Source organism: Pristiophorus japonicus, chromosome 9 (assembly GCF_044704955.1).
Source record: "Pristiophorus japonicus isolate sPriJap1 chromosome 9, sPriJap1.hap1, whole genome shotgun sequence".
Classification (NCBI taxonomy): Eukaryota; Metazoa; Chordata; class Chondrichthyes; family Pristiophoridae; genus Pristiophorus; species Pristiophorus japonicus.
The window spans coordinates 86,935,105-86,947,152 of record NC_091985.1 but is presented as its reverse complement, the minus strand read 5'-3'; positions in this window follow the sequence as shown (position 1 = coordinate 86,947,152).

The following is a 12,048-nucleotide window of genomic DNA, read 5'->3' as shown; positions in this document are numbered from 1 at the left end:
CCTTATTCCGAATACTCCTCGCATTGAGGCACAGAGCCTTCAGGCTTGTTTTTTTAACACACTTTGCCCCTTTAGAATTTTGCTGTAATGTGGCCCGTTTTGTTTTTTGCCTTGGGTTTCTCTGCCCTCCACTTTTACTATTCTCCTTTCTATATTTTGCTTTTGTCCCCATTCTACTTCCCTCTGTCTCCCTGCATAGCTTCCCATCCCCCTGCCATATTAGTTTAACTCCTCCCCAACAGCAATAGCAAACACTCCCCTAGGACATTGGTTCCGGGTGCAGACCGTCCGGTTTGTACTGGTCCCACCTCCCCCAGAATCGGTTCCAATGTCCCAGGAATTTGAATCCCTCCCTTCTGCACCACTCCTCAAGCCACGTCAGTTGATAATGAGCCAAAGGACATTCAACAAGCTATGGGAAACTAAGGCTGTGAAGCCTAAGCCTGAGTCCAGTGAATGCCAAGTTGTGTACTTACACCAAAGAACTCATACCGGAGATTGGCAGTGCAGTAATCAAGGTGTTGTATGATGGTGTGGTTCATGATCTACCATTATGGATCATTCCAGGAAATGGTCCAATGATGTTCAGCAGGAATTGGCTCAAAAAAAATCAAATGGAATTGGGACGATATCGAAGCGTTGTCATTGGTGGATGACACTTCGTGTGCTCAAGTGCTGAGCAAGTTTCCCTCGCTGTTTGAACTGGGCATCAGCAATTTCATGGGAGCCAAGGTGCAAATTCACCTGGACTCAGGTGCAAGACTCGTCCATCACAAAGCTCGGGCTGTTCCATACATGATGAGGGAGAAGGTTGAAATTAAGCTGGATAGACTCCAACATGAAGGGGTCATATCACCGGTCGAATTTAACGAATGGGCCAGTCCCATTGTTCCTGTGTTGACGAGTGATAGCACTGTCAGGATTTGTGGAGACTACAACCGATTTTCGAAACAGGATCAGTACCCGTTACCGAAGGCTGATGAACTGTTTGCAATGCTAGCCGGTGAGAAGTCGTTAACTAAACTGAATCTGACGTCGGCCTATATGACACAGGTGCTCGTCGACATGTCGAAGAAACTTGCGTGCATCAACACCCATAAAGGAATTCCTTTTGGAATTCGCTTGGCTGCAGCCATATTTCAGAGGAACATGGAGAGTCTACTGAACCCTAGAACCGTCGTGTTTCAAGATGACATTCTGGTCACAGGTCATGACACTGCTGAACACCTGAACAACCTTGAAGAGGTTTTACATCGTCTGGACAAAGTGGGACTCAGGCTGAAACGTTCGAAGTGCGTCTTCATGGCACCGAAAGTCGAATTTCTGGGGAGGAAGATTGCTGCTGATGGCATCAGGCCTACAGACTCGAAAACCAAGGCCATCAAAAATACACCCAGGCCTCAGAATGTGATGGAGCCGCAATCGTTCCTTGGTCTACTCAACTACTTCGGTAATTTCTCACCGAGATTGAGCACTTTTTTAGAGCCACTGCAAATGCTATTCAGAAAAGGCGATAACTGGGTTTGGGGTGTGTCTCAAGATAGAGCTTTTGAGAAATCTACAAATCTGCTTTGCTCTAACAAGTTGCTGGTACATTTATGATCCGTGTAAGCATCTAGTATTGGCCTGTGATGCTTCATAATATGGGGTTTGTTGCGTGCTCCAACAAGCTAATGAGTCGGGTAAATTATAACCTGTTGCGTATGCTTCAAAGTTTTTCAAAAGTGGAAAGAGCCTACAGCATGGTAGAAAAAGAAGCTTTAGCCTGCATGTATGGGGTTAAAAAGATGCATCAGTACCTGTTTGGTCTTCGTTTTGAACTCAAAACGGATCACAAGGCACTCATTTCATTGTTTTCGGAAAAGAAAGGAAATAATACCAACTCATCATCCCACATCCAGAGTTGGGCGCTGACATTGTCTGCCTATGATTGTCATTCACCATAGACCTGGCACCGAGAATTGTGCCGATGCACTGAGCCATCTGCCTTTGCCCCACCGGAGGTGGAGACACCACAATCTGCAGATCTATTGTTAGTTATGGATGCTTTTGAGAGTGAAGGAACCCTTGTCACTGCTCAACAAGTTAGAACCTGGACCAGATAGGATCTAATTTTATTGGTTGTAAAACATTGTGTTCTTAGTGGTGATTGGTCTGCTATACTTATGGAAATGTGTGATGAGACCAAACCTTACAATCATCGCAAAGACGAACTATCCATTCAGTCAGATTATTTACTGTGGGGTATGATACACTCATAATAAAGGATGAAACTGAGTACTATGTACAATGAGCAAGTGTGACCTTAGCTACTTTTGTAAGACTCCAGATGCAAGTACCTCGTGGGTGGCCTGCTTATATACTGTGCTCTCAAGGGATGCTGGGATCCCTTGGGACTCCAACAGGTGGGCTCTCTGGTGGTTCGGTGTCATGCAGGTTACACAGGGTTAAATACATTACAGGGTAATCGTGTTGTTATGCCTGAGAAAGGCAGAGAGAAATTTGTACGTGATCTACATAGCACTCATCCCAGTATTCTCATGATGATGAAAGCCATCACCAGGTCTCACGTATGGTGGCCTGGAATTGACTCTGATCTGGAATCATGTGTGCATCAGTGCATCACTTGCATGCAGCTAAGCAAAGTACCAGCAGAATCTCCACTGAGTCTGTGGTCATGGCCATCCAAACCATGGTCGAGGATCCTCATCGACTTTGCGGGTCCTTTCCTGGGTAAGATGTTTTTTGTTGTGGTGGATGCATATTCCAAGTGGATAGAGTGTATAATCATGTCATCCAGTACATCTACAGCTACCATTGAGAGCCTTCGTGTCATGTTTGCTACTCATGGTCTGCCTGACATCATTGTGAGCGATAACAGATCTTGCTTCACAAGTCTGGAGTTTCAAGAGTTCATGAAACTCAATGGTATTAAACATGTGAGGTCAGCGCCATTCAAACCTGCTTCTAATGGTCAAGCAGATCGTGCTATCCAAACAATCAGAGTATGAAACGTGTAACTCAGGGTTCACTGCAGACTTGCTTATCATGCATATTGCTTAGTTACAGGACAAGACCCCACACGCTTACCGGGGTACCGCCTCCTGAACCTATTAATGAAGAGAGGTTTCAAGACCAAGCTCTCTCTCGTCCATCCTGACTGGAACGATGGTGTTGAAAACAGACGTCAAAATCAGCAGTGGTATCATGATCATGCTGCTGTGTCACACAATATCTCTGTTAACGATCCTGTGTATGTGCTAAATTATGGTCAAAGTCCCAAGTGGGTCGCCTGTACTATTACGGCCAAGGAGGGTAACAGAGTGTTTATTGTCATGCTCAAGAATGGGCAAACATGCAGTAAACATGTTGATCAGATAAAGCTGCGGCACATGGATGAACTGGAACAAGTTGAGGAAGATACGATCAGTGGCCAACCAACCTATATTCATTCATCAGAGGATTCCGCCGTCATCAATGAATCTGGACTTTCAATCTCTGACATGGTCATTGCCACTTCCATCAGATCGGCTACCCAGCCCCCAGTCGTAACTGACTCAGAACGCTCGCCCAGAACTGGACTTGAACTGAGATGATCAAAGCCCCGGACCATCTTAACTTGTAAAAAGATTGATACTAAGCTCTTGAAGAGAGATGGTGTCATGTATGTATGCTTGGGTTTACTAGCCACCAGGGGGCGCCACTGTCAAAGGTTATTGGGCTGTACGCACGTGTATGCGGGCCAGGTATATAAAGCAAGCCACCATTAATGTGGGTACTTTGGGCCCAAATAAAGTTGGGCCAGGTTTGCACCTGAGTGAGTTTACAGTATTTAGTCTATCGCGTTATTACATACATAACAATATGCTATGTAGTTTATTGTTAATTATTAAAGGTATGTGACTACTAAGCACATTATTGAGACAATAGGAATGATTCTCGCTTTTGGGCAGCCCATGGGCGGAGTGAGCCTGCCTTCTGCCCACCCGACAATGGGTGTTGAGACCGTGGCTGCATTGAGCTTGGGCCTCATTTAAATCTCGCCAGCAAGCTGCAGGCCCCAGACGGGCATCTCGCTGCAGCTCACCAGCCCCTCATCAGCGCAATATCACATGAGTGAATGCCACGCCAGCCCACAGTTCCTCGGGGTTGGAAAATCGATCATGGAGTGAGCTGAGCCCAGGCTGGCAGCAAATATTGCTTGGCTGTTAATTGCAGATTGAAACTGTACAGTAATATGCTTTATTCCAGTAATAGTGGGGCCTTGGGTTCAGGGCTTGCCTTGTCATGGTATGCTCCATGAATAGCCATGCTGGTGGATTGCAGGGGTGAGGACAGTTTCACGACAGAATATCATAATATGGTGAATTGAGTGAAGGAGCAAAAAATGGGACAAAGGGGGCAACAGGGACTACTTTATCTGAGCGTTGGCAATTCTTCCATCCTCCGCTTCCCAAGCCTCTACTCCAATCACAATGTGACACCTCACTACTCCTTCTGCTTACACGCGCACATTCAACACCGACTTCAGCCCTCACAACAACTTTTCTCTTTTGCCAATGGTTGCTGCTTCTTCCTCACAGCAGAGTAGTCGGTATTATCGCCAACTGATGTTAACGGCTGCCCGAAATGGCCGCAGCGTCTACCGACCTAAATTGGTGTGGGGGTCATGGGAGTAGGTGGCGCAGCACTAACCTTTGGTGTAATGCTGTCCTGATGGCGTTACATGAGGGATCGGTACAAATTTGTAGTCCCAGTGCGGCGTTGCTGCTTCCCTTCATGTCTGTGAGTGAGGCTGGGACGTTCACAAAGCATTGTGGGCAGTGAGAAGCTCTTAAATTTAAAGGGGCCATGCACATCAAAGCAAGATAAAATAAAATGCACTGATTCAACACATTTTTCAGAACTATCTCCATTTGATGCAAACCATCATGCTAACGATGTAGTTGCTCCCTGGCTGCCTTAAAGTTCAGGTTTTGCAGCTGTGCCTTGAGTTCCTCTTGACTTTTCTTTGCACAGGATAGCCGCTGCCCTGAAAGCTCAGAATGCTCTCATGCACTCTGGGCAATAGGGCATGGAACGTCTGACTGCTTTCACCTCTGATGGCTTCCAGAGTGTGGCTGCTGTCATGCAGTCTCAGCTGGAGGCTACGCGACATCTGACTGCTGCCATTGCGGCTGGGTCCACCACAGTCCACCGAGGGCTTCACAGTGAGAACATAAAAAGATAATAACATAAGAACATAAGAAATAGGAGCAGGAGTAGGCCATGTAGCCCCTTGAGCCTGCTCCACCATTTAATAAGATCATAGCTGATCTGATCATGGACTCAGTTCCACTTCCCTGCCTGCTCCCCATAATCCTTTATTCCCTTATCGCTCAAAAATCTGTTTATCTCCGCCTTAAATATATTCAATGACCCAGCCTCCACAGCTCTCTGGAGCAGAGAATTCCACAGATTTACAACCCTCTGAGAGAAGAAATGTCTCCTCATCTCAGTTTTAAATGGGCGGCCCCTTATTCTGAGACTATGCTCCCTAGTTTTAGTTTCCCCTATGAGTGGAAATATCTTCTCTGCATCCACCTTGTCGAGCCCCGTCATTATCATATATGTTGTGATAAGATCACCTCTCATTCTTCTGAACTCCAATGAGTATAGGCCCAACCTACTCAACCTATCTTCATAAGTCAACCCTCTCATCTCCGGAATCAACCTAGTGAACGTTTTCTGAACAGCCTCCAGTGCAAGTATATCCTTCCTTAAATACGGAGACCAAAACTGTGTGCAGTACTCTAGGTGTGGCCTCACCAATAACCTGTACAGTTGTAGCAGGACTTTTCTGCTTTTATACTCCATCTCCCTTGCAATAAAGGCCAACATTCCATTTGCTTTACTGATTATTGCTGTACCTGTATACTAATTTTTTGTGTTTTATGCACAAAGACCCCCAGGTCCCTCTGTACTGCAGCACTTTGCAATTTTTCTCCATTTAAATGATAATTTGCTTTTCTATTTTTTCTGCCGAAGTAGATACTGTTATGCATTTAACCCCTTGTAATCTGTACTACACTACCACCAGAGGGCCTACCTGTTGGAGTCCCAAGAGATCCCAGCATCCTTTGGAGGCACGGTATATAAGCAGGCTACCCACGAGGTACCTGCACTCTGGAGTCTTATTAAAGGAGCTAAGGTCACATTTGCTCATTGTATACAGTACTCAGTTTCATTCTTTGTTATGAGTGTACCAGATAACTTCACATTTTCCCACATTATACTCCATCTGCCAAATTTTTGCCCACTCACTTAACTTGTCTATATCCCTTTACCGATTTTTTTTTTTTGTGTCCTCCCCACAATTTGCTTTCCCACCCATCTTTGTATCATCAGCAAACTCGGCTATATAATACTTGATCCCTTCATCCAAGTCATTAATATAGATTGTAAATAGTTGTGGCCCCAGCACTGATTCCTGTGGCACCCCACTAGTTACTGTTTGCTAACTGGAAAATGACCCATTTATCCCAACTCTTTGTTTTCTGTTAGTTAGCCAATCCTCTATCCATGCCAATATATTACCACCAACCCCGTGAGCTTTTATCTTGTGCAGTAACATTTTATGTGGCACCTTATCGAATGCTTTCTGGAAATCCAAATACACCACATCCACTGTTTCCCCCTTACCCACCCTGGTGCCACCACACCCCGCTGACCTATGCTCTAGCAGCTTGGGGGAGGTGGGGTGTTCCCCTGAGTGTGTGGCACTGGCTCTACAGACCAGGATGCTGATGTTGCCTCTCCAGTTCACAACAGCTCTGAGCCGAGAGCTGCCACTGCACAACTGCTGCTAACCATGGCTTCGCCCCAACCACTTCCGACTGAAGGCACACAGGAGAATGCGACCCATCCTTCCACCGGCCCTTCCAGGGCCAGAGCTGGTCGGGGGCGTCCAAGAAAGGACATCTGTAGCTTCACCTACACAAATGCAGCAGCCTTCCCAAAGCCATGAGGCAGCCACAGGGGAGACACTGCGACGTACTGTAAGGATAGGTCTGCGTAAGAGGGGTAATAAGGAGTTGGACAAGGGTGATAATGGATTATGTGAGTGTTTTGGAGACACATTGTTTTGGTTTTAATAAATCTTTAATTACTGTTTGGAATTTGTGATCACGTCTCTCATTTCAATGTGTGGGAATGCTGTATGAGCGGGCTCATAGGCTGGCCAATGGAGATGGCCAGATGCAGGTTTAAGTGGGCATTGACTTGTGTGAACCGGGCAGCTATGAAACAGTGTTGTGCTTCCCTTGCAGGGTTAGGATGGGGACACCGCCTCCTGCGTGACTGCCCACCCACATCCTGCTCCTCCTCCTGAGCCTCCTCCTCCTCCTGCACAGGTGCCACTGCTGCGGCGTCCTCCAATGGCTACTCCCTCATGATGGCCAGGCTATTGAGCATGCAGCACACCACCACAAATCTGGAGACACACTCAGGCGAGTATTCCAGCACACCCCGAGTGGTCCAGGCAACGGAACCTCTGTTTCAGAATAGCTGTAGTTTGTTTATTACCCTGGTGGCCATCAGTCTCTCATTGTAGGTCACCTGCCCATCAGTTCTAGGGTTGCGCAGAGGAGCCATGAGCCAAGTGCTCAGCGCGTAGCCCTTGTCACCCAGGAGCCAGCGCTATGTTCATTGGGACCAGTGAAGACATGTGGCACACGCTCTGGCACAGTATGAAAGAGTCGTGTGGTGCTGCCAGGGTACCGGGCATCCACATGCATTATCTTGTGGCTGTGGTGGCAAACGAGTTATACATTGAGGGACAGGAAGCCCTTGCGGTTTCTGATTTGCTCTGCAGCCTGGTGTGGTGCCCTGAGACCTACATGGGTGCAATCAATGAATCCCTGGACCCTGAGGAAGCGTACAATGCGCTTGAATGCAGTCTGGCGCTCCAATTGCTTCTCCCTGGTCATGGGAAGGAGATGTAGTCGGCCCTTCTCCTATACAGAGCATTTGTGACCTCCCGTCTCGCTGTGTGGGCTGCAAACTGCCAAATGTTGCAGATGTCCGTAGTGGCAGCTTGGAACGAGCCTGTGGCATAAAAGCTGAGGGCGATAGTGACCTTCGATGCCATGCTCATGGCTGTCCTCACCTGTGTCTGTGCCTCCAATTCCAGCTACAGGAGATTACAGATCTCAGTGACGACGCCCTTCTGGAATCTCAGTCTGCGCAGGCACTGATCATCACTCATATCAGTGTATGCGAATTGATGGCGGAAGACCCTTTCTCAATATGCCCTCTCGCCCCCACTTCTGTGCGGCCCTCTTGCTCTGTGAGGTGGCTCATTGACTGCTCCCTGCTGCTGTTCTGCCTCCTCCAACTCTGCAGGCTGCTGCTGCCCAGCATCTGGCTCCTGGGCTGCTCGCCCATTATCTGGTGGGAGAGGGACAGCGTACCTGATTCGCCTCCTTGGGGGAGGCCTTTGCTGAGGGCCTTTGTGTGGCACCTCTCTTGCCTCCCTTCTGTGACCATCTCCCTGGCCCTTTCCATGCTGGTCTGCAATGATGCCTGTGGCCCTTGCCCACTGCCTCTGCAGCTGTTGCTCCTAGCACCACGTTCTCCTCCATGCCTCAGCGGCAATCACAATGTGCAAAAGGTGTTGGCCTGCAAGCTCTGCTCCTATTTGAAAGGCCTCCATAAGTGCATCCTCCTCGGCCTCCCTGTTCTGCAGGTGGAAGGCACTTCCAGTACTCACAAAGCAGTGCACACTGTAGCTTTGCACTGCTAGTCAAAGAACGCAAAAAAATGTCCGACATTAAATCCAATCAAATCACCAACCCTTTAAGGCACTCCAGCGGTGTGCATCAGCAACTGTGCACCAACCCGTAAAACCAACTCTTGGCACCGCCAAGTGGCTGGATGATTTTTGAAGGGCAATGGGGCTTCTGGCCTGGGACCTTGGCAGTGCAGTGTTGATGCTCATGGAGTGCTGTCGGGGCAGGGGGGGAAAGAGGTGTGGTGCTGCACGCCGCCGTTAAACTGTGGCAGGGCAATAACGATCTCAGCGGCTATTTACCGAGAACTCTGCGCCCGCTGCACTCCACAGCGTGGCCATTGATTTGAGGTGCTAACAGGCCTTACTGAGAAGGGCAATTTTGGCCCCTCTGTCTTACAAATATTCAATATTTAGAAGAAGTTCCAAATCTGATTATTCAGCTCTTAAAGCTGAATTCCCTTCAAAACTGAACAAATGGGAAAACTGCCTCAGCACTAACACACATGCACATGGCTCAGCAAGCCAGGGAGGGGGCACCCAGGGTCTCGCAGGCAGCACTCCAGATTTGTGCAAGACTGGCCCTCTACCCACAGGGACCATGTGACCTCCAGAACGAACAATGTGGGAGTAGAATACCAAGGCCATCATTGCCAGCCGTGTCATCCTCATCATCTGGCCCCAGTGCCTAAAGAAGCTTCATGACCTCAGACCAGTGGCCAAGATCAGTGAATGCATCTTCAAAAGTTGTCACGTACCAACTGCACCACTAGCCTCACACACTGCTCAATGGAGGACCTTCAGTCACTTGCCTACCAACAATCTGCACCAATGACGAGGCATAGCTACCATTCCTAGCATCACCTCACCCCCTTGAAGGATATTCTTGGCAGGGGCATGGCTGAGCCTTTGGCCAGCGGCAGGGCTGAAAGGGCTCAAGATACTGGTATCCTCATATGTTATCCCCTTTCTGGCATGCACCTCATGCTTTCCTGCCCTCCCGTCAGCACAACTCCACCCTTGTGTCTTCCTCATTGTGCCACCCAAGAAATGCAGCCTGCCCAGCCAGTGGGTTAACAAGAAGAGGTAGACTGCCCAGCCAGGTGGGCTGCAAGTGTATGATTCCATCCTGGATATCCCGACAACAAAGGGGTTGTCTGGGATGCATCCTTCCATCTGATTCCCCTTCGGCTTCCTCCTCTTCTGTGCCTTGTTCTTCTGTATCTTCCTCTTCTGTATCTTCCTCTTCCCTCTGCAAGTGGATGCTGTAAATGTGAAATGACAGCTAAGATGCTGCAAATACCCAGTTGGTCAAGCAGCATGTCGACCTGAGACATGAATTTCACAGATATTATGTGACGTGCGAAGTATTTGCAGCATGTTCTGTTTTCTCAAAGACATTCACTTACCATCCAAGCCCTTGCAAGTGTCCAGCAACGCTCCCAAAACACTTGAAAAAAAAACTTTTCACATCTATTGCAGCAAGCCACCACTTCAATAAAATCCCAAAAACCACAGCGAAACCCTTCACTCAAACTTACCTGATTGATGTGTGTGTCCCTTTAACAGCTGCAGATAGCGTCACTGTCAGCGGCTGTCAGCTTGTTTGCAGCCAGGTTAACCTGGAGTGCTTAGGACCCAGTGCTAAGGACTGAGCGCTAGGGTTGACGTTCGCGTAGGTGATGTGAAGTCGGCATTGCACTGCAGCTGACGTTACCACACCGCCATTTTCTTTACAGGGCACTGCAGATCCCGGCAGCGCAAAGGGACCCACGAAGATGGTGACTGCCACGGGATCCGACTTCAGCAAGCGCAAGAGCGGTGGCCACAATTTCTTTGAGAATCGCTGGCGCTAAGAGATAACCGTAAGTATATGAATTTCTCACCCCTTGTCTAAAACACACCATCCTCAAAACAGAACATGCTACGAATACTTCGCACATCACATAATTGGTGGAGTACTTAATTGGAGCACGAGGAAGGTAAGAGTTTACTTAATACAGACACTATAGGCTCATCCCTGGATGTTAATTAGTGTGTATGTATTTCTGTAAGCCAATAAAATGACAAACCTTTGTGTTCCTATGGGAGCTGCTGACTCTGCAATGTCAGGTGACTTGAATATCAATGTTGGTCCTTGGGCTGATTTATTGGAGTGTGGAAGGACTGGGACCGATTGTTGGACATGAATGTTAATGCAGGGGGAGCAGGGATTGTTCAGTTGAAGCGCTCTTCAATGAGATGCTGTGGAGCATTCTGGCTGCATGCAAGTGTTGGAGCCCACCCACATTTTCTGTGTGATCAGAATGCACTCCCTCACAATGCTGAAGGTCCTCGTCTGAAGGTCTGTGTGTTGTCCCCATTGCAGAGCAACGTTAAGCAGCATACACCAAATCACAATCATATGAGAGCTTCTTTCTGATTTGTACTGAAGAAAATCACCGGACGTGTCTGGCGGGACTGACATATGAGGAAAGTCTGGATCAACTGGGCCTTTATACACTGGAGTTTAGAAGGATGAGAGGGGATCTCATAGAAACATATAAGATTATGAAGGGACCAGACAGGTTAGATGTGGGAAGAACGTTCCCGATTTTGGGGGACTCCAGAACCAGGGGACATAGTCTTAGGATAAGGAGTAGGCCATTTAGGACTGAGATGAGGAGAAACTTCTTCACTCAGAGAGTTGTTAATCTGTGGAATTCCCTACCGCAGAAAATTGTTGATGCCAGTTCATTGGATATATTCAAGAGGGAGTTAGATATGGCCCTAATGGCTAAAGGGATCAAGGAGTATGGAGAGTATCATGTATCTCACATTACTGTATATAAACTGTATCTTACCATGCTATACATGACTGTAACTGGATATGACCTATAACAATAAGCATACCTTACCATCAGGGGTGCACTTGCAGGAGACACTCCATACCTGTCCCACTGTGGTATATAAAGGGAGGTCTCAGGCAAGTGCAGCACTGGAGAGCTGGAATAAAAGGTGCAGGTCCTGAGTGACCTTGACTTCAGCATGTGTCTCATGTAATCAGTACATTAGAGTCAGGACTTAACAGTGGCGACGAGTTACGGGATCACAGAATCCACAGAACGGCTACCAACAGCTCAGATGAGAAATGCAATGCTGGAGACAATTGGGATGACTTTATAGAAAGGCTCCAGCAAAGCTTTGTGACCAAAGACTGGCTGGGCGATGATAAGGCAGACAAGAGCAGAGCCGATCTCTTGACCAGCTGTCTCTCGAATCTGTTGTTGATTGCTCGCATT